Raw genomic sequence first — 25,382 nt, 5'->3', positions numbered from 1 at the left:
GTCCGGTCCGACTTGCCGGTAACGGCCGGTTCAGCGGTTTTTGAGCGGTTTTTAATTTTACGGTTTTGCACGTTAGATCGGACCGTTTTCTTTGCCGGTTTCCGGTTGAACCGGTTCGACCGGCCGGTCCGATCCGACTTTCAGAACATTGCATTAAAGTGAAATTTATTAATAGGATATAATTTATATATTTTTTGTATTTTCTTTTAAATTTATTTTGTACAATAAAATGATATATCTAAAAATAGATATTATTTTTATGGTTTAAATATTACAAAAATATAATTTATAATTACAGATTTTAAGAATATTTAGTGTTAAAATTTTGTGTGTAAGTGACAACATTGAAATCATATTTAACTTATGTACAAGAATATGCCTAAATAACAAAGATTATTCACAGTGGATCTAAGTTATGATAGTTAAGTAACATATTAATGCATATAATAATGTCTAATTCATCTAAAAAATAAAAAAATCAATGAAACGGATTTTAACAGACATTTTTTTAAAATATTTTTTAATCTAAACAACATTTAATCAAATAATTTTTTAATATAAATATTTTATTTAAGATGGTACAAATTATAAAAGTTTGTTTGATGCAGTATAAATTGGTTTTAAAAGATAGAATTTTAAGATTTTATTTTAAAAGAAATAAATAAGAAATAAATACTCCTTTAGGTTGATAAAATAAATAATTAAGTATCATTTAACTCACAAATGACTTAAGAAATCGTTGTAACTCATCAATACGAAAAAATTTGTAACAAATTATATATATAATAAGTAAAATTTAAATGTTAATAAAAATGATCAACTATCAAATAGGTAGAGATCCGAAAAACATGTGAAGATTGGATCGCATTCAAATTATTTATTTTCACTGCTTCACTATTTTTTTATAATTAATATTTTTTGTTGTTAATAATAAAAATCTTTCTTATATAATGACAAAATGATATTTGATCTCATATTTAATTATTTTTGTGGGTAAAAAATACAAATAAATCAATGGAGGATAGTTGTTACATGAATAAGCCAAATTGAAAATTGATTCACGAATGAGCCAAAGCATACTTATATGTAATTCAAACATATTTGATTCGAACTCCAATTGCATATAAATCGAACCTATTTGGTTCGAACTAGACACATATAATTCGAACCTAATTAATTCGAATTACACATGAATTGGGCTATCTCATAATTCGAACCTAATTGGTTCGAATTACTAAGGAATAAGTGTGAATATGTTACGTGCATGGGATTGTAATTGAAATGAAACAAATTTAAAATGTTGTAACATATACAGAAAAATTATTTATTATATAAAGTTTATAAAAAATATCTTTCAAATTAATTCTAAACTTTTTTAAATTATAATTAATGTACTCTTTTAATTTCTAAGATTACTTATATTTTATTTATTATTTATTGTAAAAAAATAATTTTTTTTAATATATTAGTATCTGTTTGGGTTTAATTGTATGCCTCGTTAAAAAATGCTTCTAAAATCAAATCCTTTTTATTTTTTTTAATAATTTGATTACAAATTTTTTAAGAAAAAAAAATACTTTATATCTTTAATTGTCTTAGTTTTTTAATCTTGAATTTCATTTCGTTTCAATTTACTTTTACATTTTATTTTGTGTTAATTTTATCCTTACTTCAATTTAATTAAAGAACATTAAATCCTAATAAAATAAAATTAAAATTAAATAAAGTTAAATAAAATAAAATTTAAAAATAAAATTAAAATAATATTCAAATTGCATAAATAAAGTGTATTTTTAATTTAATTCCAATATTTAATTATATAATCTCTAGAAACAGTGATGAACTAAAGAAATATACACGTAAAAGATAAAAATCAAATTTTTTATTGACATTAAAAAATGTTTGTAATAAATTATATATTCATTGAAATGGAACAAATTTAAAATGGTGTAATATATACGAAACAATTATTTATTATATAAAGTTTATAAAAAATATCTTTAAGACCAATTCTAAACTTCTCTAAATTATAGTTAGTGTACTCTTCTGATTTCTAATATTACTTGTACTTTACTTATCACTTATTGTAATAAAAAATTAGGCCTTTTTTTTAAATATATTAGTCTCTGTTTAGTTTTAATTTTCTGCGTTGTTAAAAAATGTTTCTAAAATCAAATCCTTTTTAATAATTGTGTTTTGATGTTATTTAATTTCCGCATCATGTCTTGCTTAATTTAATTCATAGACTAATTTATTCTCATGTGTGTTCAACCCACATTTCCTTTAAAACTCCTTAAACGAAACATATTCATCAATTATAATCCCATGCACGTAACATATTCACACTTATTCCTTAGTAATTAGAACCAATTAGGTTCGAATTATGAGATAGCCCAATTCGTATGTAATTCGAACCAATTAGGTTCGAATTATGTGTGTCTAGTTCGAACCAAATAGGTTCGATTTATATGCAATTGGATTTCGAACCAAATAGGTTCGAATTACATATAAATATGCTTTGGCGCATTCGTGAATCAATCTTCAATTTGGCTTATTCATGCAACAACTATCCTCCATTGGTTTATTTGTATTTTTTACCCTATTTTTGTTTTTAATTTTTTAAATTTTAAGATTTGAATATGTGATGACCATAATTTATATTACTACTATTTTTATAGATAGTGTTTTTGTCTTTCTATCTTTAGATATTATATAAAAATCTTCTACTGAATAATTAAACAAATAAATAAAATTTACTATCTTATTTACAATCATGAAAAATAATAAATTAAATATTTTTTATTTTATTCAAAATTTTGGTGGTAAAAAATATTATAATGAAAGATATGATATATTAATGAATTTATTAGTAATAAATATCTAAAAATAACATATTCAATAATTAAGTTTTGTTATTCTTGCTATATCTATATCTTTTATAATAAATACTATTTTAACATTTGTATTTTTTTAACAATTGTACAAAGATTTTGTTATTAAATTTGTGATTAATTAATTATTTTTATAAAGGTGTCAAAAATGTTTAATATACAAATAGTATGTTTTATGTATTTTGTATTTTAATTAATATAATTATTTAATATTAAAATATTAAACTCTTTTATAATAGTTAATTTTACTTTTTTATAATAGTTAATTTATCTATTTTTTAAAATTTAGTTACAATGTATTTTAAAGCATTTGAAAAAAATTATTAACTAAATTAAATATCAATATAACAAAAGAGGTTAATAATTTAATTTTTTTATATATACTAAGTAAATTAATTTTTTCAATAAATATATATCAATCTTTTTATAAAAAAATTATACATAAATATAATAAAATAAATTAAATATATGATTTACGAGTAGCACAGCTTATACACTAGAGACTAATAATATAAATAAATATCATTTAGTTAGTATTTATTGTTTGTGTGATTAGAATATAAACTAATTTTATTAAAAAAAATTTTTGAATGGTACAATAGTAACATATTTAAACACAAACATAATAGTTTTTATATTTAAATAAAATTTTTAATATGAACTAAAAAAATAATAAAATTATTTTGTTGTTTAAGAATATAGAATAAAATATTTTATACACTGTATAATAAATTTTTATATATAAAAACCTTTTTAAATTAAAAATAATAATTATTAATACCAATAAATAGATATCAATAAATTTTATAATGGAATAGTCTGTATAACCCAGATTTTACACTAATTTCATTTAAACAATCAATTCTCCAAGGTCCAAACATCAAAAGTCATTTTTGAATATTTTTTTTGGGAGTAGCCCAAGAATAAACTCCATTAATTAGCAGGCACGATACATATACTACATCTTCAAAAGAAATGTTAAATTGCAGAAAAAGCACCCTTAGTTTATCTAGAACAAAGTTAAACAAATGCCTAGGATTGGAGCTGTTAATCAACCTGACAAAAAAAAAAAAACAAATTAACTACATTAATAAGTAGTTTTTAATTCACTAAAAAATTAATACATAAATCTATCGGACCAAAACAAAACAAAAGTCTGTACAAAATTGAATCCGAATATATTTAATTAACTAAAAATAAATAAAAAAGAAAAACAAAAATTAGATATAGTTGATCACAAAACTTTTTTAAATCTTTTTAACGTGTCATTGTGAAATTTATTTGGAATTAGGAGGACATCATCGTTTGGGATGAACCAGTCTTTGTTAACTTCTATCAATTGCATTGCAAAAAATTCTGGCCATGTCATATCATTGTGATCTTCATTATCATCACCATCTTCCATTTCGTCACAGTTTGCCTCAATTCCAATAGTAGTAACCAAAGCATCAACCTTTATTTCATCCTTATTATTCTCTAATTGATTTGTTAGTTCTCTCTGAAACTCATCAATCTTTTTATCTCCATTATTGCGTGATTGGTTTGCTGATTTATTTTGAATCTCCATCCTTTCATCTCCATTCTCTGATTGTTTAACAAATTCTACTATCCCAGCATAATCATTGGCATTCTAATATCAAGAATACAATAATAATATTAAGAACTTGACCTATAGATTCTATTAAAAATAATAATAATAATAATAATAATAATAATGAAAAAAAAAACATAAAACAAAAATTGCACGCTCACCATTTGTGTGATTCATATGTAACTAGTATATGGTTATAAAAAATAAGGTAGGAAACCAAGTCAAATTAAATATCCAAACTAGCATCATAAATTCAGATTTACTTTAATCTAAAAATTTAATAATTTTTATACACAATTTTAATTGAAAGAAGAAAAAAAATACAGAATAATGTTTACAATACGAATACTATGATGAATGTGACATTTGTTGTAAAAGGGAAAATTTTTTTTGTTAGAGAATAATTATTATTTGACTTTCGCCCAATATATATACAAATCAAGTTGGTTTCTAAATTAAAGTAAATAAGTAAGGTCTATCAGAAAATAAGTTGTAGTTCTTAAATCAATTACTGAATCTTTAATTATTTTTTTAATTACTCGAACTACTTTATTCGACTATATTCTTTCAAAATCAAAATCTTTTATTTATTTAGTCTTGCAAATAAGAGAAGCTGTAATTATAAATTAAAACATCTTTGCTCCATTTAAATAAAAGAGCCATTTATTATAAATATGTAGATAGTAAGATACGCAAATATGGATTTAAATAATCAAAATCAAAGAATTTAAAAAAACTTACTTTATATATAATAAAATTCAAACAGACTTTTTAATAGCAGTATTTTTAAATTATAAAAAGAGTTAAAATCAAATCATATACACTTTGTAATCCTCAAACTAATTAAAAATATAAATTACTATTAATTCAGTAAGCTTAAAATCAAAATTGAACTTTTTCGTTATAGCTAGAAAAAATTAAACACATCAATCAAATTAATACTTATCGGTATTACAGTAGCCACAGTTTCAGGAGCCACATGTTTCCTTCTCTTTTGACGAGGTTTAATGTTATTCTTTCTAAATCTGCATAAAACATAATTATTCATCTGCAAGGAAAATATATAAATACATTAATCTTTGTTTAATTGGAATTGGAGCAAGACAGAAATAATGTAGCGGTCATTATATATATCAACCCAAAAAAAATTATCTAAGGTTGTGTCATTGAGAAACTAAACATAATGTAGCGGTCACTTAAGTTGTGTTTTGATTTTGTTTCTTAAATAGAAACAGAAATAATGAGAAGATTAAAATAAAATAAAGACGAAATTTTTAGTCCAACAAGAATTTAGTTTGTACTGATTCTTTTGATTCAAATTCGAAACCTTTGGTTGTAAGACCTCTAAATTTTTGAAAGTTATTAATAAATTATTATGATGTATTATATTTATTTAAGATTACATTTTAGATATTTTTATATAAAAAATTTAGTAAACTCTTATTTATTATTTAGAGTTTTATAATTGAAAAATAATGAGTATTTTATATGCGTTAATTTAATATATAGATTTTTAACATTATTTCATAAATAAAAGATAATTAATCTTTTTTTTTGGTGACTAGATAATTAATCTAATTATCATCAATTTTCATTAAATTAATATTTATTCGAAAATAAATTTCAAATTAGTAATTAAATGATATTTTAAAGATATTTACTTTATATTTAATTTAGTTTTACATTATTACTTTATTTTATTATTTTATTAATAATTTTACACCGCAAAACAATTAACCGTAACCTAACCACCCCATACCCAACGAAAGAAAAGGAAAAAAATAGAAAGGGGGAAAACAGGGGAAGCTTGAAGAAAGAAAAAAAGAAAAAGAAAAGAAAGAAAGACAGAGAAGGGAGAAAGGGTTATCGAGGGAGAAGAGAGGAAGAGAGGGTTGTGTCGGGGAAGAAAAGGAGAGGAAGAGAGGTCTGAGGGAGAAGTGAGTTGCGTCGCAGGGGAGAAGAGGGAGACCGAGCCGTCGCGCCACCACCGAATCATCGCGCCGCCACGCCGCCGCCACCGTCGGGCTGCTGTGCTGCCATCGATACGGTTCAGAGAGGAAGGAAGCGCTACGGTGAGGAAGGGAGCAGGAGCCCATCGCGCTCGCTGCAAGCCCGTCGTCCGTGTCTTGTCGCCGCGCTGGAGTCGTCGCCGCCAATGCTGAGCACCGCCGCTGCCGCCTTTGAGGGGAGCCGCCACCATAGCTGGGAAGAACGGAGTAGGGGAGAGGAGGTTTTGTTGATGTTGTGGCAGAGAAGGAGGACGAGACGTGTGAGAGAGAGTGACGCACAGAGGAGAGACCATTCCTCTGCCGCCGCCGATCGCTGCCATCATTAATGGTGAGTCAGTTAAGCCCTAGCTATGAGAACCACCATCTCTGAACCCTTATTGCTCTGTAAAATACCCTGTATCTGCCTCTGATGTTTTTAGCTATATTGTTTGTTGGGGTTTGTCTCAATTGGAGTCACTGGTGAAGGCGTTGCCGCTGCTGGAAGCCAACGTCGAGGCTGTTGCTGGTTCTGATTCTATTATCCTGGTACTGGTCTGATCTTTTCCTTGGGCTTGATCCATTTGCACGTTCTGTTTTGTCATTGCTACAGTTCTCATATTCTTGTTTTAATTCAATTATAGTTTTTGCTTTGTCTTGGATTCCTAGGGCTGTTACACTGGTTAAAGAATATACACAAAATTATGATACTTACATTGGAAGGATTTGATAACAAAGAAGAATCAATGCTATATTGATGCAAGATCCATCCACCATCATGGCTAGTACCACTCTTCTCAAAGCGATATCGTTTCCTCATTCCAATGCGCTGGTTAGTTTTATTGGCTATAATCTCTTTTCCGATGTCTTCACCTTCCCAACAACCCAACCCGATGGTGCGAACCATCCTCAAGCTGTTAGTCGAGAACTTCCTCTTCAGACTAGTGAAGAAATAGAGGTCCTTCCCGTCATAAGAATTTTCAACGTTTTCTTCCCAAATTTCCCATGGATTCTTCTCCGTACCAAACAATTCACCTTCAAGAATGGTTCCATAGTTTGGTAGAGGCCTCCCATTGATTTTGTTACGGAGAAAATCTTGAATGAGTTCTTCATCTGTAGGTTTGAACTTCTTGCTTGCACCTGAAGGCAAATTTGTTGAAGTCATATTCAAGATTAAAAAAGAAAGAAACAAACAATTAAAGAATTAAGAAGATTATTGAAGTGGTTTAATAATGCGGTAGTAGAGTTTATATATTGGACTGATTGAAAAAATAAAAAGATTGAAATATGACAATTTATGTTCGATTTGATTTTGCCTGAATTTGTTTCGGTTCAAAATAATTATGTTATCTTTTTATTTTAATTTTTCAAAAAAAAATCTAAGATAAAAATTACTCTGTTTAGTTGACATCAACTATAGTTAAATGTGTCAATTTTTAATATCATATCATCAAAAAATAATTAAATTATATTTTAAATTTAATATTATATCTTCTAATTGAACTTAAAAAGATATTATATGTTATCTTATATTAATAAAATATCTTTCTAATTAACTATGAAAAGATATGAAGACAGAAATTCATAAGGGAAAAGATACAACCACCTGGTTAAAAAAATTATATTTTAAAAAAATTAATAGACAAAAATTATTTTATATTTAGATAATTTTTTTTAAAAAAAATTTCAAATATTAAAAGCATATTTTAATTCTATTTTCTAAATAACATATAATTTTTTTATAAAAAAATTATTTATTTTTTTATAAAAATAATTTTTTTTACTCAAATAAATCACTAAAACTAACACTTATGCTTAATTTGATAAAATTTTTATATTTCAAAAATAGCTTATAAATATTACTTTATAAAATTATCTTTTATGTTTGATAATTTAAATTAAAAATGACTTTCAATAAGCACAAATAACAATAAGTGATAGTGTGTTTGGTAAAATACTTAGGATTTAAAAATATTATAATAGACATTAGTAAAAATTAATTTTGGATATTAATTAATATATGAAATTATATTAGACTTCTTAATTTTAATAAGTACAAGTCATTTTTGAAAAATTTAACCTTAGATACTTTAAAAAATACTCATATATTTTAGGACAATTTACGTTGATAAACCAAAGCTACTCAAAAATTATTTGAATCCCCCAAATTCAAAAATACTCATATATTTTAGGACAATTTATTGAATTCGAATTATGTAAAGACTTTATTTATTTATGAGTCGATTCTAAATTTATTTATTTATTAAAGATTTTATTTTCAGAAATTATTTTATTAAAAATAATTAAATCAAATTTTGATAATTAAAATAAAAATTCTACTTAATTCTATAATTATTGGATATTTTTCTATATATAAATTATAAAGCTTAGTAATTATAAAAGAATAAGAATTTTATATGATTTAATTTAAATAATTGAGATTTTAAAATTTAATGTTTTAAATTTTATGAATAAAAAAATTAATTATATTATCTTACATTTTAAACTAAAATATTTGATTAAAAGTCAAATAATAAATTGATATTAATTTTAAGAGATTAAAATAAATTTTAAATTAACACAATATACCCTAATTTTATTAAAATTATCAAATTCTAATTTTAACCCTAAATTTTCAAATTAAAAATTCTAATTTTACCTTAGCTCCTACTCGCACTCACCGTCAGTCACCGCCGCTCACCAACTCCCTTTCCCTTCCTAAACGCAGTACATGCACAAGCAAATACACACACACAGCAGAAGAAAGAATAGAGAACGGAAGCCAGAGAAGAGAAGAGAGGAAGGACGCGCTGGCGCTAGTGGTCCTCGCAACCGCCGTCGCCGCCAAACCAACCGCGCGAGAGAGAGAAAGTTCGCTGAAGAGAGATGCGTCAGAAAGAGAGAGAGCTCGCACCTTGTCATTGCCGTCCATGGAGCCACGAGCCGCATCACTGTCGCCGAGGGAGGAAAGAGCACGAGCTGGAGGAGCCGTTGAAGAAGTTATCGGCTGTGAGGCAAAGGTAAGCTATTTTTTTTAATTTCAAAATAAAAAATTAATGTGTTTTTTTTTTTTTTTATAATCTTCTTCTGTTTTTATTTCAAAACATTTGTTTCCCTTCTTTTAGTTTGTTTTGTGTGTGTGGTTTTGGGTTTAGGTCAGATCAAAGCAGAGGCAAGTCATTAGAGAAGTACATCTATATCTTTTTCTAATTTCTTATGCTGATGGGATATAATGCACTGTTTTGGAATTCACCTAAAATTTTATTTTGATCTGTTTAAGCTGATTTGCTTCATTTTATCTTTTCGTTTTAATTTAATTGTTGTTTTTGTTGCTGAGACCGTTGCATATGGTTATGTTGTTTGCTTGCTTTATTGGTTGGTTAAATTATAAACTGTAGATCTAGCATCATATGGTTATGTTACCTTAGCTTCCTAATAATTGTGGTTAACAGGTTATAGTTGTGTCCTACTTATTGATGGAGGAAAAGAACTTTTAAGATTTTCAATTAAAAGATAAAAGAACTTCTCAATTTATGGGAAAAATATGCTCTTTTTATTCTGTCTTCTGCATTTTTTATCTGCATGGTCGTTTTTTGCGAGGAAGAGATTTTTTTTTTAGGATTTATGAGTGAATTTTGCACATTGATGATTTGAATAAATTGTGTACTGTAATCTTGCAATCATTGGGGTTTTGACCACTTATTTTTTGTGTATTTTGTGTATCTCTATCTGTAACTTCATGATCACATGATTCTATTATCGTTATTAAAATGATTCTCCTCTTCATTATGTTTAACCCACTTTTTTTTTTTAAAAATAAACTTTATAGATAATTTTCGTTGATAATGGGTTTCAATTCGGTGTATTGGAGCTTGCTTGCAAGATATATTCCCCCAGGTATTGCTCTTTACCTTTAAAATTTGAAAATATAATTGAATTATGGTAATCTATTGTTGGATTTTAAGTATAATAATTGCCACTCTGTGATCTGGTGTTATTTATTCTGTATTCTAGCTGCAAATTTTCAATTGTGGATTGAATACATTCAAATAATTAAATAATTAACTAATTAAAAAAAAGGAAATATTATTAAGTGATGGACATTCTATATGCATGTTAAACAGACAGTAACTGCATGTTTTTAGATAAATGAGTAGCTTTATATGTTGAGATTTTCACCTCAAAATCCTTACAAAAGACTACTAATTTCACCTGAACAATTTCTGATATTAGTTGGTTAATACTGTGATTGGTTCCCTTCCAAATTTTCAGAAACTAACATTGGTTGTTTCCATTTACATGAAAACAAGCTTGAAAGAGTTCTTTTAGCCTATGATTGCCAAATTCCTAAGTATTTTTGTGTGCATTAATCTGTGCATGCGACCATCATGTAAGTATGTCTCTTTCAGGATTCCAAAATGAACACTCTGGCCGGATTCCAAAATGAACACTCTGGCCCATCATTTTAAAGAATTTTTGTTCATACCAGAACACTTAAGGCGGTGGCTATTGAAAATCCAAATGATGCTGATCAAGCTGCTGAAATTGTTCTCAGTGAATTGCACAGAGACTTAATATTGCCACTACCATGGAAGAGGTATTTCTGGTAGCTTCTCCTTAATATGCATGTATAATGAAATTGGAATGGCTTCGTTTTCCATGGGATATTGGTCTTTTTCTCTAAGTATGTGCTTGGTCTGCAAATTGATAGTCTAATTGTACTCTTCACAGGTCATGAGAAAGAATTATGCTTTTAATTTATTGTTGAAGTATCATTATGCTTTTAATTTATAAAAGTATTGAAAATTATTCTAATTGTTTCTCTTCATTAGTGATTCTAAGATTTTTAATGCAAAGTGATAAAAAAATGAATAAATGAAGTATTAATTAGTGTCCAAACTCCAAATTATCAAATTTATTGATATTTTATAAATTTATTCTCTGATTAAATATTGATATTTTTTTAAGTTTTTAGAAAGGATTAGGAGGCATATATGAAAGGGACGTGGCGTTCGCTACTGCCATTGAAGATTTTGGAAGTAACCATAATGATTTTCATTTTGCTGCTTTAGGAGATAAACTTCATATTCTTTCTTTCTCAACTACAACTAAAGATCTTTCTTTCAATACTAAATTAAATTGTGAACCTTTGATATAATCAGTACTAGAGAAGTTCAGTTGGAAATATGCTATTCTTTTCTATCTCTAAATGGAAATGATTGAATTATTAGCCTCAATTTTAAATCATTACATGTTGTGGACATATGGAGTTTATATATGAATTGTGTGACAAATGCTGCTATAATTACATCATTTTGTTTAGGATGCCATCTAATTAATAATGTTTCCTTTTTTGGTGTTCATTATTTTTGTTTTTTATTTGTTTGTTTTAAAAATACAGTTGATGCTTAAAATTATTATAATGACACAAATATGCATGTGTATAGTCAAAAACAGTATGTTTTATTTATTGCAGTTGGAAATTCAAGAATAAATCAAAGACTCGACAAAAATTCAAGACTGAAATAGAGTATTTGCTCTTAAAATTAGGAACCTGGCAGTTCTCAAATAAACAAGTAATTGGACGGGATTTTGATTCAAATTCAAATTGGAAATGGTTTTATTCCAGGACTTGCAGCTGCATTTTTATTGTTAACAAGAAGAGAAGATATGAGAGAGCGCGCTGCAAGTTTTGAAAGGGGGAGTAGTTGGCACCATATGAGGGAAAGACTTCCTCTTTCGATGTCGCAGAGAAGAGAAGAAGAAAACAACAATGGTGAAGAAACAAAGAACGATGGAAGAAGGAGAAGAGGGTGGCGACGACAGGGACGGTCACAGAGAAGGATGCCAGATCAATAGAGAAAAGAAGAGAAATGAGGCGACAGTGGTGATGGATTCCACCGCCGCTGTTGGATCCGTAGAACTGTGTCCATTTACCTATCAATCGGCATTATGCAGAGTTATCCATTTGAGGTTAGTTGTGTAACGTTTAAATGCATATTTTAAAAATCAGATCATTACTTGATTTCTTTTATCTCTCTCTTTCTCTCTTTCCCTCTGTGATTGAGGCAGTTGTGGAGTATACACAAATCAATTGGTTAAGATGATTGTGTTTGCCATCTCACAAATCTGACATGGTCAGGCCTCGATGAAAAACGCAACTAATGCTATGGAGTCGCACACTATTGACTTTTTTGGATCAGTAAGTTCTATGATTTAACTGTACCAATACTTCCATACAATATATAAATAGCATTTGCACCAATAGTGCTCGCTGATTAAAATGAATTTGGGTTAGAGCTTAATGCATTGCAATATAGAAGGATGGATTTTGATGAGTTTCGTGCAGCTACACTCAGTGTTCATCAACTTGAAGCACTTGATCAAGTTGAAGCACTTGATAGTCACCCCAAATATATTGCAATGCATTAAGCTGCAATATGTTGTACCTTTAACAAGTCTTTCTTCTAATTATTGTTGGATAATGCAATTTGAAGACAATTGTAAAATCTTTTTAATTAGTAATTTAGGACACGTTTTGTTTTTGTAGCTATAATAATTAGAAGAAAGACTTGTAAAAATAGTTGATGGTGTGAAAGGTACAACTTATGTGATGCTTCTCACATCATGAGTTAGTCTGCCACCAGTTTTTTAAATTGTGCTCCCTTTGTCATTAAGCTTCTCACAACATCTCAATTTTGTAAGAGATACTGAAAAATATTATGTGATGTTTCTACTGTTTTATTTTAGTGTGATCGAGTATTTATCATATTCTATTTTAGCGTGAATAATTTTTTGCTCATAAATTAAAAAACTGAAAGATAAAATAGATTTATGAAAGAGAATTTTTTTTGCACTAACCCATATAGAACATGTGTTTTCCTTTAAACAAAAATGCCTTCTACTGAATATTTGCCACCATAATTTTTTTTGCTGTTGGGTTAGTGAAAGAGAATTTTTTTGCACTAACCCATATAGAACATGTGTTTTCCTTTAAACAAAAATGCCTTCTACTGAATATTTGCCACCATAATTTTCTTTGCTGTTGGGTTAGTTAGTGTATGTTGTAGCCTTTTTTCATGGGATCAGAATTTGTATCTTCTGTTTGATACTAATTATATCTAGATGGAAGATCAATTTGTAGTTTACTACTTGAAATGGCATAAGAAACTTATAAATTGGCTGTTTGATCACTGATTTTATGTTTCTTGGAAGATCAATTTGTAGTTTAGTTTACTATTTTATATTTGCATTTTGGTGTTTGATACTAACAGAGATATTTATATTACGAATTTTATTTGCAGATTCCATGATGCAAATTCCATGTCACTTGAGTTTAGTGTTCTTAAGGATCTCATTGAGATTTTAGAGAGCAAAAGTAGCCTCATTGAAGAGGCAGGGAGCTTGCAATGTCTCCAATCAAATTGGTAGGTATCGATACTGCTTGCTATATTAGCCAGTAGTATCTGACTTATTTTTTCATTTGAGATCTAGCATCATATGGTTATGTTACCTTAGCCTCTAATAATTGTGGTTAACGGGTTATAGTTGTGTCCTACTTATTGATGGAGGGAAAGAACTTTTAAGATTTTCAATTAAAAGATAAAAGAGCTTTTAGGATGCCATCTAATTAATATGTTCGTCTGATGGTATACCAACAAGTACAACTAGATTTTGTTCCTTTACTAAAAAAAGTATTAATTGCAATATATAAAATACATAGAATTCTCTGTAACTCCATAGCATCAATAAAAAAATACTGAATGAGAAATTTCAACCATCCATGTCCCACTATCAAAACACTGAATGAGCATTTTTAACAATTTATGTCCCATTTATCAATTTAACCTTTTTTTTCTTTAAAATATATAATTGTGCTAGAAGAATTGATATATGAAAAGAAATAAAAGAATTTTGTTTTACTAATTGATTGAATCTAAGAATATTTTTCTATTTAGCATCTCTGTGTTTCATTTTTGTTGAAAGAAGAAGAATTTATTATTCTCAAGTCACATCATTTTTTTTATCTACACTCTTCAATAAAAATTCTTTTATTAGTACTTAATTACTATTTTATGATTTTAACATACACTTGAAATAATGTGAATTAAAATTAACTTTAATGTTTTTATTCATTTGTTTGCTAGCTACGTTTTGATGTAACTGTTTGGTAAAAAAAAAGCTTATATTTTGGAGGATGTCCATTTTTGCTTCAAAAGAGGTTAGTATTACATTTATTTTTTACTTTTATAGTATTAATTTAATTAACTAAATTAATTGAAAAGTTAGTTTTTTTTATGCTATTATTTTTCTTTCCATCCTCCATGATATACACCAAATATTAAAAGGCACAACATATTATATGGTGGCTTTAATTAGTAAATGGCATAGAAAATAATAGTATTTTTTAGAAATCAAGATATAAAAATGAAAGAGATCCTTAAGAAGGTTCATCATTACAAAAGAACTTGGAAGAGATTCAGATTTGAAAAAGAATGGGCATCAAGTATGTATGCTAGCAGGGGGTCGGTGGGTCGGTCTGTACTCTGTAGTGATTAGAAGATGATTTTGAGGCTGTAAATCTGTGATTGTTTGTTTGCAGGGTCTTAATGCGGCGCTCGAGTGATTATCTGTTTATGGATAGTTTTTCTAGAACAATTGATGTAACTGTCTTTTTTGTTCTTAGTTTAGGTTATTTTTTTGTACGAATTTGTCGTTGGATGTATTTTGTGGAACTGATCTTATTAACTTCCTTTTAGTTTTGGTAAATTGAACTTATAAAAAAAAGCATGGAAATAATTTAAAAACATATATTTGTGTTAAGATATGTAATAAGAAACGGTGTCCTTAGATACGAGCATTTGTATTCCTATCCATTTGTTATTTTTTATACTTTACTTCTCATCTAAGTTACCGAATAGATAATAATTTGAACTATGATTATTTGGCATCTTGGCTAAAAGTAGCTAATCAAAATAATAAATCTACATTTGATGCTAATTGCTAGTAAAAGTACATCAGTAAGCATTTTGTGTAATTGACATCTATGTTAATTATATTTAATTAAAGAGTTTTTTTATCTAAAAAGAAATATATGTAAATTTGTAGAGTTGTATTATATTGTGTAAGTTATCAAAAAAATAGTTTTATCATAATGATTTTATTTTTCAAGAAGATGTTTTTTATTTCAACTTTTAAGTACAAATTGAATAGAAATTTAATTATTTAAAAATGATTTTTTCCTTTTGAGTCGGTATATATATTTATTTAATATTTTATTCTCTAATTGCTTTACAGAGAGGTCAATGACCTTATGCAATAATTCATATATAAAAGTATTTTAAGATAGACTATATGTTGGCATAAATGTGATTTTATAAAATTAATTATGATTAAAAAAATTTATTGTCATATAATTTGTGTTAATAATGTTAGTTAAAATCACATTGAAGTGAAATTTATTAATAAGATATATCTTATATATTTTTTTGTATTCCCTTTTAATTTTATTTTTTACAATAAAATGATATATTTAAAAAATAGATATTATTTTTATAGTTTAAATATTACAAAAATATAATTTATAATTACAGATTTTAAGAATATTTAGTGTTAAAATTTTGTGTGTAAGTAATAACATTGAAATCATATTTAATTTATGTATAAGAATATGCCTAAATAATAAAGATTATTCACATTGGATCAAAGTTACGATAGTTAAGTAACATATTAATGCATATAATAATGTCTAATTCATCTAAAAAATAAAAAAAAATCAACGAAACGGATTTTAATAGACATTTTTTAAAAATATTTTTTAATCTAAACAACTTTAATCAAATAATTTTTTAATATAAATATTTTATTTAAGATGGTACAAATTATAAAAGTTTGTCTGATATAGTATAAATTGGTTTTAAAAGATAGAATTTTAAGATTTTATTTTAAAAGAAATAAATGAGAAATAAATACTCTTTTAGATTGATAAAATAAATAATTAAGTATCATTTAACTCACAAAATACTTAAGAAATCATTGTAACTCATGAATACGAAAAAATTTGTAACAATATTTTGAATCGAGAAAACCCTTATGTGGTTCCCCGAGGTCAAAATGCTGATGACCTTTTAGCCAGGTTATGTGGTGGTGAACGTTATCAAGTCATTAGAATTGTGGTAGAAGTTCTAAATCGAGTGGGGTTGAATGTTGGTTTTATGAATCAACCACATTTTGTGTCTGCTTTCCCGCAAGTTGTTCAAATGGCTGAAGTGCCAAAAGGGGTAAAGAATCCCAAGATAGCTACTAAATTTGCTGGTGAAGTTGGAGAATCAACTACTGAACATGTTGCTCATTATTTGGTTGAGATTGAGAATTTAGCTAATGATAAAAATTTGAAAAAGAAGTGTTTTCCTTCTTCGTTGACGAAGAATGCATTTACTTGGTTTTCGAATCTTAGACCAAATTTGATCACAACATGAAATCAGTTAGAAACTGCTTTTCATGCTCAGTTTTATCGAGGGGAGATGAACGTAGCAGTTACTGATCTAGTCGCGTTGAAACGTGAAGATGGTGAAACCATTAATAATTATTTAATACGTTTCAACAATGCTATAAGTAGATGTTATGTGTCATTATCCGAAAGTGAGATAATGAAAATAGCAACCATGGGTTTAGGATTCTATATGTGCAGGAAACTGCTTAATGTGCATATTCCTGATTTGGCCCATTTGGCAGAAAATGTTTGACAGACCGAACTCAAGAAAAAAGAGAAAAAAAAGTATAGACATGAGTAGAGGTCAAAGAGTAAACCTTTTACTCGAAAAAAAAAGGTTGCTTATGTAACCATGGAGTCCTCAGAGGAGGAATTTGATTTTGAAATAGAAGTCGATTTGGCTGAACTTAAGAAAGGTCCTCCATATGTTTGTTTTTTACTGAAGAAACTGTCTAATAATGAAAAGTCGAATGATTCAAAACTAAAAAAGTGGAAAGAAATATAGTTTTGATATTTCGGAGTCTGATCAGATTTTCGATGTGTTGCTTAAAGATAAATAATTGATTTTTCCCGAGGGTAGAACATTACTTTCTGTGAAAGATTTAAAAGGAAAGTCTTACTGTAAATTTCATCAAGCAACAAGTCATTCGACTAATAGTTGTGTCCGTTTCAGGGACTTGATTTAAGAAGCAATAATGGAAGGACGGTTGAAATTCGATGATGACAAGAAAGAGAAGAAGGTTGATGTGGATCCCTTCGAGATCGATGCTAGTTATGTCAAACCTTGTTTAGGGGGTGAATATAGTTGGCATGTCCTATGACTTTGATGTGGTTTTTGATGATTTTGAGTCACAGGTGAGATCTGTATACCCTAGAACGGGAGATGGCTTGCTAGATTTCCTGGTTCAGCAAAAGATCAAAGACCGAAACTTATCTCTGTGTCCTCGGTGCAATGCTGTTTTTGATGCTGAAGCAGCAGCAATCTTTGAAAAGGAATGGATGAAGAAAGAATTGGCTCATAGGGAAGAGCAAGTGCCCCAGAGGCAGCCAATTCGATGTGTGAAGGGTTCTAGTTCAAAGATCCCTCAGCATGATGTGACTACACCTTTAAGCCGATCCCAGGCTGTAGGTGTTCAGTGGATTAGGAATTGTCAGGAATTCCAGAGGCGTTACCATCTATATCGACGTAATCCTCAATGGGGGCATCGGGCACCTTCTCGAAATCAATATGCCTATTATCGAGGACGGGCCAGGGGTTATCCAAGGGAAGAGGTGGAAGGAGAAGTTTCAATCAGAATAAGAAACTTCAACTAGAGGCAGGAAAAGAGGTAAGCAAGGGAAAACGCCTTCTGTGCATTCTCGAATTGTCTTTTCTTTTGATGGAGAGACTTATCCCAAGGAAATTCCATCACCTGCTAAGATGGAAAAAGGCAAAGCAGTGGCTCAGTCCTCAGGAGTCGATAAAAACAAAGATGTCGATGTTGATGAAGAGTATTTTGATGAAGGGGATGATGACATGATAGGGACGATCTCGATTATTCCAACTGAATACCTTGGGGAATGTGAGAGTAATCCAGATGAGGATTATGATCAAGAAGATGAGGAGGCTTTCTCCTTTATTCGAGTTGAAGATGAACCGGGGTATTTTCCTCGGCCTACTGAAAAACAAATGTCCCATTTACGCCCACTTTATATTACCGCTATTTTGAATGGATTCAAAATAAACAAAGTGTTGATTGACGGTGGGGCAGCAATTAGTCTTCTGCCTGAGAGGATGTTAGGAAAAGTGGGGAAACATTTTGAGGAACTGGTCCCTACAAATATTGCTGTAACTGATTTTAGTGGGGCTTCTACGCCAGCAAAAGGGTTGGTAACTTTGACTGTGAATGTTGGGTCGTATGAAAGACATTCTGTATTTGTGGTAGTTCCATCAAAGGCTAGTTATAATGTTTTGTTGGGATGAGATTGGACTCATGGTGTAGGGGTTGTACCTTCTACCGTGCATCAAAGTGTGTTTTATGGACTAAAGACGGAAAGCCTGAGGTCGTCAAAGTAGATTTGAATTTATATGTCGAACAACTGCATGTCGATTTCAGGATGTATAGCCGTAAGTTAAAGCCCTTAAATGTTGATCGATCACTGAACCCTTATAATTGTGAAGGGTGTTTCTTGTCCTTGGAAGGCTTTTCAGTGAAGCTTCTTTACCCTGAATTGGACTTCGAGCCGACTGGTTGGGACTGTCTTTCTTGAAGACCTTGAAGACTGCTCTATGGACCAGGTTGAGAAAATTTCCGACTACCTGGTAACATTACATAATTATTTGAATAATTTTCAGTATTTAGAAAATAAAGATAGTTCTTCTGATAAAGTTGAATCAGATAGGGTTAGTAATATTATTAATTGTAATGTGTTCAATTCGACGTTCTCAATCGAGTTTAGTTATGATTTCCCTATTTCTTGTAATGAAATTAATGATGTGAGTCGGACTGCCAATTTAATAGTAGAGACTCATTGTGTAGAAAATAAAAGTAGTGATAAATTAAGCAAAGATCAAGTTTCTTCTATTTCTGATAATTCTATTGATTTCAGTTTTGATTGCATCTATGATTTAGAACCATTGGGATTCGAAAAATACTCAATCAAAGAGGATGATTGTTATAAAGGGTTTGAATCTCAAGATCCCTTAGAAGAAATTAATCTAGGGACTCTTGATGATGTTCGAATTACATATATTTGTAAAGATCTTGTTGATCCTTTTCGAACTGAACTCTTTAATCTTTTACATGAGTTTAAAGATTGTTTTGCGTGGGGTTATCATGAGATGCATGGTCTCGATCGTTCACTAGTGGAACATCGATTAGCATTGAAGCCCAATGCTTGACCTGTAAAACAGACTCCAAGACGTTTTGCTCCTGAAATTAATGTAAAAATTAAAGAAGAGATAGAATGCTTGATCAAAGCAAAATTTATTCGAACTGCACGTTATGTCGAGTGGGTGTCGAATATTGTCCCTGTTATGAAGAAGAATGGGAAGTTAAGAGTATGCATCGATTTTTGAGATTTGAATAATGCTACTCCAAAAGATGAATATTTTATGCCTATTGCAGATATGTTAATCGATTCTGCAGCGAAAAATGAAATTCTTTGTTTCATGGATGGTTATTTTGGATATAACCAGATTTTTATTGTAGAAGATGACATGGCTAAAACTGCCTTCCGTTGTCCTGGGGCATTAGGTACATATGAATGGGTAGTTATGCCTTTTGGTTTAAAGAACGCTGGAGCAACATATCAACAGGAAATGAATGCCATTTTTCATGAATTTATTGGGAAATTTATGGAAGTATATATCGATGACTTGATGGTCAAATCGATTTCCGTGAGTCAACATATTGATCATTTAAAGAGAGCATTCCTTACTATGAGAAATAAAGGATTAAAAATGAATCCTTTGAAATGTGCTTTTGGTGTATCGGCTGTAAATTTTTTGGGTTTTGTTGTTCATAAAAAAGGAATTGCCATCGATAAGAACAAAGCAGATGCAATAATATTGGCGTTATCTGCACCTAAATCGAAGAAAGAAGTACAATCTTTTTTGGGTAAGGTAAGACAACGGAACATCAGTTGGCGTTTGATTCGATTAAGACTTATTTATCCAAAGCACCGATTATGGCGAATGTTCGTCCATCTGAACCCTTAAAATTAGATATTGCAGCATCTGAAAATACTATAGGATGTATGTTAGCACAAGATGATGAAAATGGGCATGAACAGGCAGTTTATTACCTTAGTCGAGTTTTAACCGATATCGAAACGAGGTATTCCCCGATTGAGAAATTGTGTTTGTCTCTATATCATACTTGTATGAAATTAAAGTGTTATATGGTGGCTAAATCGGTGAAAGTTATAGCACAAACTGATCTTATTAAATATATGTTGAGTTTCCCTATGTTAAGGTGATGTTTGGGGAGATGGATGCTGGTATTGACAGAATTCGATTCACAATATGTTCCAGCTAAGGCTGTCAAAGGACAGGTCATTGCAGATTTTCTTGTGGATAATTCGAAAGATCTACATGACCAGGGGGCAAATATAATTGATGTGAAAATCAACTATTGGAAATTGTATTTTGATGGTTCAAAGCATAAATATGGTATAGGGGTCTGAATCCTTGTTATTTCGCCAGAAGGTATTCCATTAGATTTTTGTTTGAATTAAAGTATCCTTGTTCTAATAATGTGGCCAAATATGAGGCTCTGATTTTGTGTCTTGAAATTTTAATCGCCAAAGGAGCTTTAGAGGTTCAAATTTTAGGGGATTCATAGTTAGTTTTAAATCAGTTATCAAAGGAGTTTAAGTGTAATAATGAGACGTTACAAAAATATTTGGTAACTACTTAGGAACTATTAACATCTTTTCGAAAAGTTTCTTTAGTGCATATCCCTAGAATTCATAATGAAATTGCTAATGAGTTAGTCCAAATTATTTCGAGGTATCGGATTGGTCCAGAAACTATTAGGAAATTATCTAGTATCTATCAAATTTTAGTGCCAGCAAATGAAAGAGAAGTCTTGTGTGTGGATGAATGGGAGGATTCTGATAGGAGAAAGCCTATTGCTCATTATTTAAAAGATCCCAATATTGTAGTTGAGAGAAAGATAAAATTACGAGCAATAAATTTTGTCTTAATGGCTGATGAATTGTATAAAAAAGGGATTGATGGGAGTTTGTTAAGATGTTTAGGTCGAGATGATCAGAACATTACCTTGGGTGAGGTCCATAATGGAATATGTGGTGCCCACCAGGCAGGGAAAAAGATGAAATGGGTGTTATATCGCAATCATGTGTATTGGCCATCTATGATAAAAGATTGTATTGATTATGCGTAGGCATGTCAAGAATGTCAGAAACATGGTTCGATACAACAAATTCTAGCGGCTGAATTGCATTCGATAATAAAGCCATGGCCATTTAGAGGTTGGGCTTTAGATTTGATTGGGTTGATTCACCCTCCTTCGTCAAAACAACATAAGTTTATCTTAGTAGCGATTGATTATTTCATAAAATGGGTTGAAGCAGTTCCCCTAATAGAGGCTGGTCAAAGTGAAATAATAGACTTTGTTGAGGAACATATTATCCATCGATTTGGAATTCCTCAGACATTAAGTACTGATCAAGGAACTATGTTTACTGGTCAGCGAATTAAAAATTTTGCGGCTTCGAGGAGTATTAATATGGTTACTTCAACTCCTTATTATGCGCAGGCTAATGGGCAAGTATAAGCAGCAAATAAGATCCTAATAAGTTTGATTAAAAAGCATATCGGAAATAAGCCTCGAACATGGCATGAAATTTTAAGCCAAGTATTATGGGCTTATCGAAAATTGCCACCAGGTTCGACGGAAACTTCACCTTATAAATTGGTGTATGGCCATGATGCAGTGTTACCATTGGAAATTAATTTGAATACTTTAAGAATATCAAGACAGAATTATTTGCAAGTTGATGATTATTGGAATGCAATGTTTGATGATTTAAATAAATTAGACTCAGAACGAATCCTGACACTCGATAATGTGATTTGAAAAAAAAGAAAGTATTGCTCGAAGTTATAATCGTCGAATTAAAGGGAAATCTTTTAGGATAGGCGAGTTAGTGTTAAAAGTTATTTTACCGATGGAAAAAAATCGAGATTTCTGGGTAAATGGTCCCATGTGTGGGAAGGGCCTTTTCAAGTAATAGGAACATATTCTGGAGATGCCTATCAAATTAAAGATATCAAGTCAGAAAAGGTGATTAACTCGATTAATGGGAAATACTTGAAATATTTCTATTGTTGGCAAAAATAGAAGTTCAATATGCAAAAGTCCATAAAAGATGGAAATCATTACAGAAGTAAAATTTGAAATAAAAAGAAGTTCAAGGTGCTACTAGTTTTGCTAGATCAGCGCGCAACTTTGCCCTTTTCTTCTCCAGAATTGAAAGTGCCTCGATTTGTTTGAATTTGTTGAATTGGACCTTCTCAAGTTGTGTTTCATATTCTTTCTGCTTGGTATCAAATGAAATTAGCTTTTGAATGAGGTGCTATTGTTCTTGTTGAGCATCTGCTAGAGGTTTGGCTATAGTTGCTCGACTCTGGCGCACTATTGCAAGCTTTTCATTGATTCGAGCCAATTTCGCTTCAGGTTTTTCTTCTTCTTTGTCATGAAAAGCTTGAACAGAAATGGCATGGGAGATTCTCATATCAAATTCCTCGCGGGAAGCTTGGATTGGTTGAGCGGCTGTAAAACAACTTTCAATATTGGATTTGATTTTAGTTTCCTCAGTCTCAATTTCTTGAAGTTGGAATTGAGAAGCTACCCTCTCATTGAGAAGTTCTTTGAACTCTTGAATTGAGGCAGAATTTGGTGTGTTAGCCAAAAGTTCAAAGGAATAATTCAAAAGATTAGCCAGGAGTTGGTTAAGAATTGGGTCATTAACCCAGGTGGTAGGTGGATGGTCTAAGAGCTTTATGAGCGAACGAAGCTGCTCTCGAGTATTAGTGTTTAATTCGAACGAAGGCCTTGATGTAGCAGGTTTTGAGAGCGTTGGCACTGGCACAGGTACTGCATTTTCTTGGATAACTTTGTTTAAAATAGAGATCAAATTGGCCAAGGTAGCACTTGTAGGAGTGGTGGAAGCATTCGATGTTTCAGGTCTTGGACCAGGAGTAGTCTGAAAATCAACTTGGTAAGGAGGACTTGGTAGTTTTGGAGGGGTTTCCAAGACTCTAGATCGAGATGAATATGAATTGGTTGTCTCAACATTTTGAGAAGGAGAGTCAGAATCTAGAGCCACTTGGTTCACCACAGAAAGTGTAGCCTGGTTGTTGGGCGAAGATTATTCAAGTATGAGAGTTTGAGTTGGAGAATATTGTGGAGGGTCTTTTGTCAAATCAACCACCGATGTTACATGAGAAGGTGGAAAAATAGCGTCAAGTGGTTGAGTAGATCTTGTAGCCTAAATAGAATCATGGGATTTAGAATGCCCTTGATCATGATGCTGTTCTAGAATTGGCTGATCAGGTACCACAGAAAACGTAATCGAATGAGCAGCAGTGAAAGGCTGGTATAAAAGGTACATGATTATGAGTTATAATTCATTTCAATTTAAATAAGACACATAAAAATGTTAGGTGTTACCATAATAAGTCTTTGTTGCCGAATTGGTTGAGGACCAAGGTCCGAATCGGCTGTGTCTTTTGATTGGGAGGAGGCAGCAAGAGTATTCTTATTAGTTGGTTCACTTTCATCAGAGCTTTCACTTGATGATAGCAGCACTAACTGGTAAGAAGCATAGAATTGAGTATGGTTAAAAAAATATATACAATTTATAGAACATTTCAAGTTAAAAGGAAAAGTTGTGAGTAATAGTAAGTTACCTTTCGAGAAGTTCTGGTAGGAGTCCTTCTGTTTTTATGTGGTGGTGGCCGAGCAGTGTCAGCTTTTCTCTTGTGAGTTCTTTTTGGTGAATTCTCGGCAATAGGGATTGTTCGAACAGCAGTTTGTTGAATTTCTTCTAAGGTATGAGTGTACCTTGAATAGTAAGCAGCCCACCATTCGAAACAGAATTTGGTGATGTAGGAACTGCGTTCGTAAATCAAGAAATTGAAACGATCCCTGCGTTGTTGATTTTTTAGGAGACAAGTATTGAAATCTTCTTGAGTTATTAAAACAATGTGGCAGAATGGATCATCATTTCGAGGCTGTGGTGTTGGAATGGCTTGAGAAAATCCCAGCTGTCTGGCTGTTAAATGAGGTGCGTATATGGTTATTTTGAACCTTTCCTTTTTGTGTAAAGGCAGCCTTATCGGAATTACTTGAACAGCCAGCAGGTTTTTCCAACTTCGGTTTACAAGCTCACTATCTTCATTGGTATTGGGAAAGAGCAAATGATCAAGCCAGGCAGGACCGCGATTGCGACGCAAAAAAGGAGTGAAATTGAGTTTATCATTTTCAAAATCCTTGCAGGAATGAAAAAGAGAGAAAACAACCCATAATCTGTCTTCATCTGATTGGGTGTTCAAAAAATTGGGTTTGTAATTAGACAATCGAAAACCTTCAATGTGTTGCTTGTCAGTATTGCCACCTATAGGTTTTGTCATAAAATTTTCAAAAATGGCATTGAGCCATAATTGAAGGAGCCACAGAGGGCCTCCTGCATTGATTATTTTATTGTCTCGGAGGTCACAAACAAATTGACCAAGTTCTTAAAAAATGTGCCTAAGAAGGAGTTTGGCCAAATTTAGAACTTTTCCTTCATGAAGAAGAGTGACTAAGGGAAGGAAAAGCTTTGACATTTGTACGCTTCGAGAACAGAACAGAATTGCGTTTAACCAATAAAACAAGAAGGCTACGTGTTTCTCATCTGTGATTCTCGTACCT

General features: G+C 30.4%; 1 long non-coding RNA gene across 1 annotated transcript; it reads left to right on the top strand.

The window, feature by feature from the left end:
* The first annotated feature begins 6,247 nt into the window (after positions 1-6,247).
* Positions 6,248-15,336, top strand: LOC107608533 (uncharacterized). Its single transcript, XR_015892344.1, has 10 exons — positions 6,248-7,016; positions 7,137-7,299; positions 9,196-9,487; positions 10,339-10,364; positions 10,957-11,064; positions 11,944-12,440; positions 12,540-12,669; positions 13,772-13,894; positions 14,615-14,688; positions 15,070-15,336. It is a non-coding gene; the product is annotated as an uncharacterized LOC107608533 (long non-coding RNA).
* Positions 15,337-25,382: the final 10,046 nt, after the last annotated feature.

The sequence above is a fragment of the Arachis ipaensis genome, chromosome B7 (assembly GCF_059453495.1).
Source record: "Arachis ipaensis isolate K30076 ecotype BB chromosome B7, ASM5945349v1, whole genome shotgun sequence".
In the NCBI taxonomy this organism is placed as follows: Eukaryota; Viridiplantae; Streptophyta; class Magnoliopsida; order Fabales; family Fabaceae; genus Arachis; species Arachis ipaensis.
Note: the sequence above shows the minus strand (reverse complement) of the source record. Positions and strands in the feature narration are given on the sequence as shown.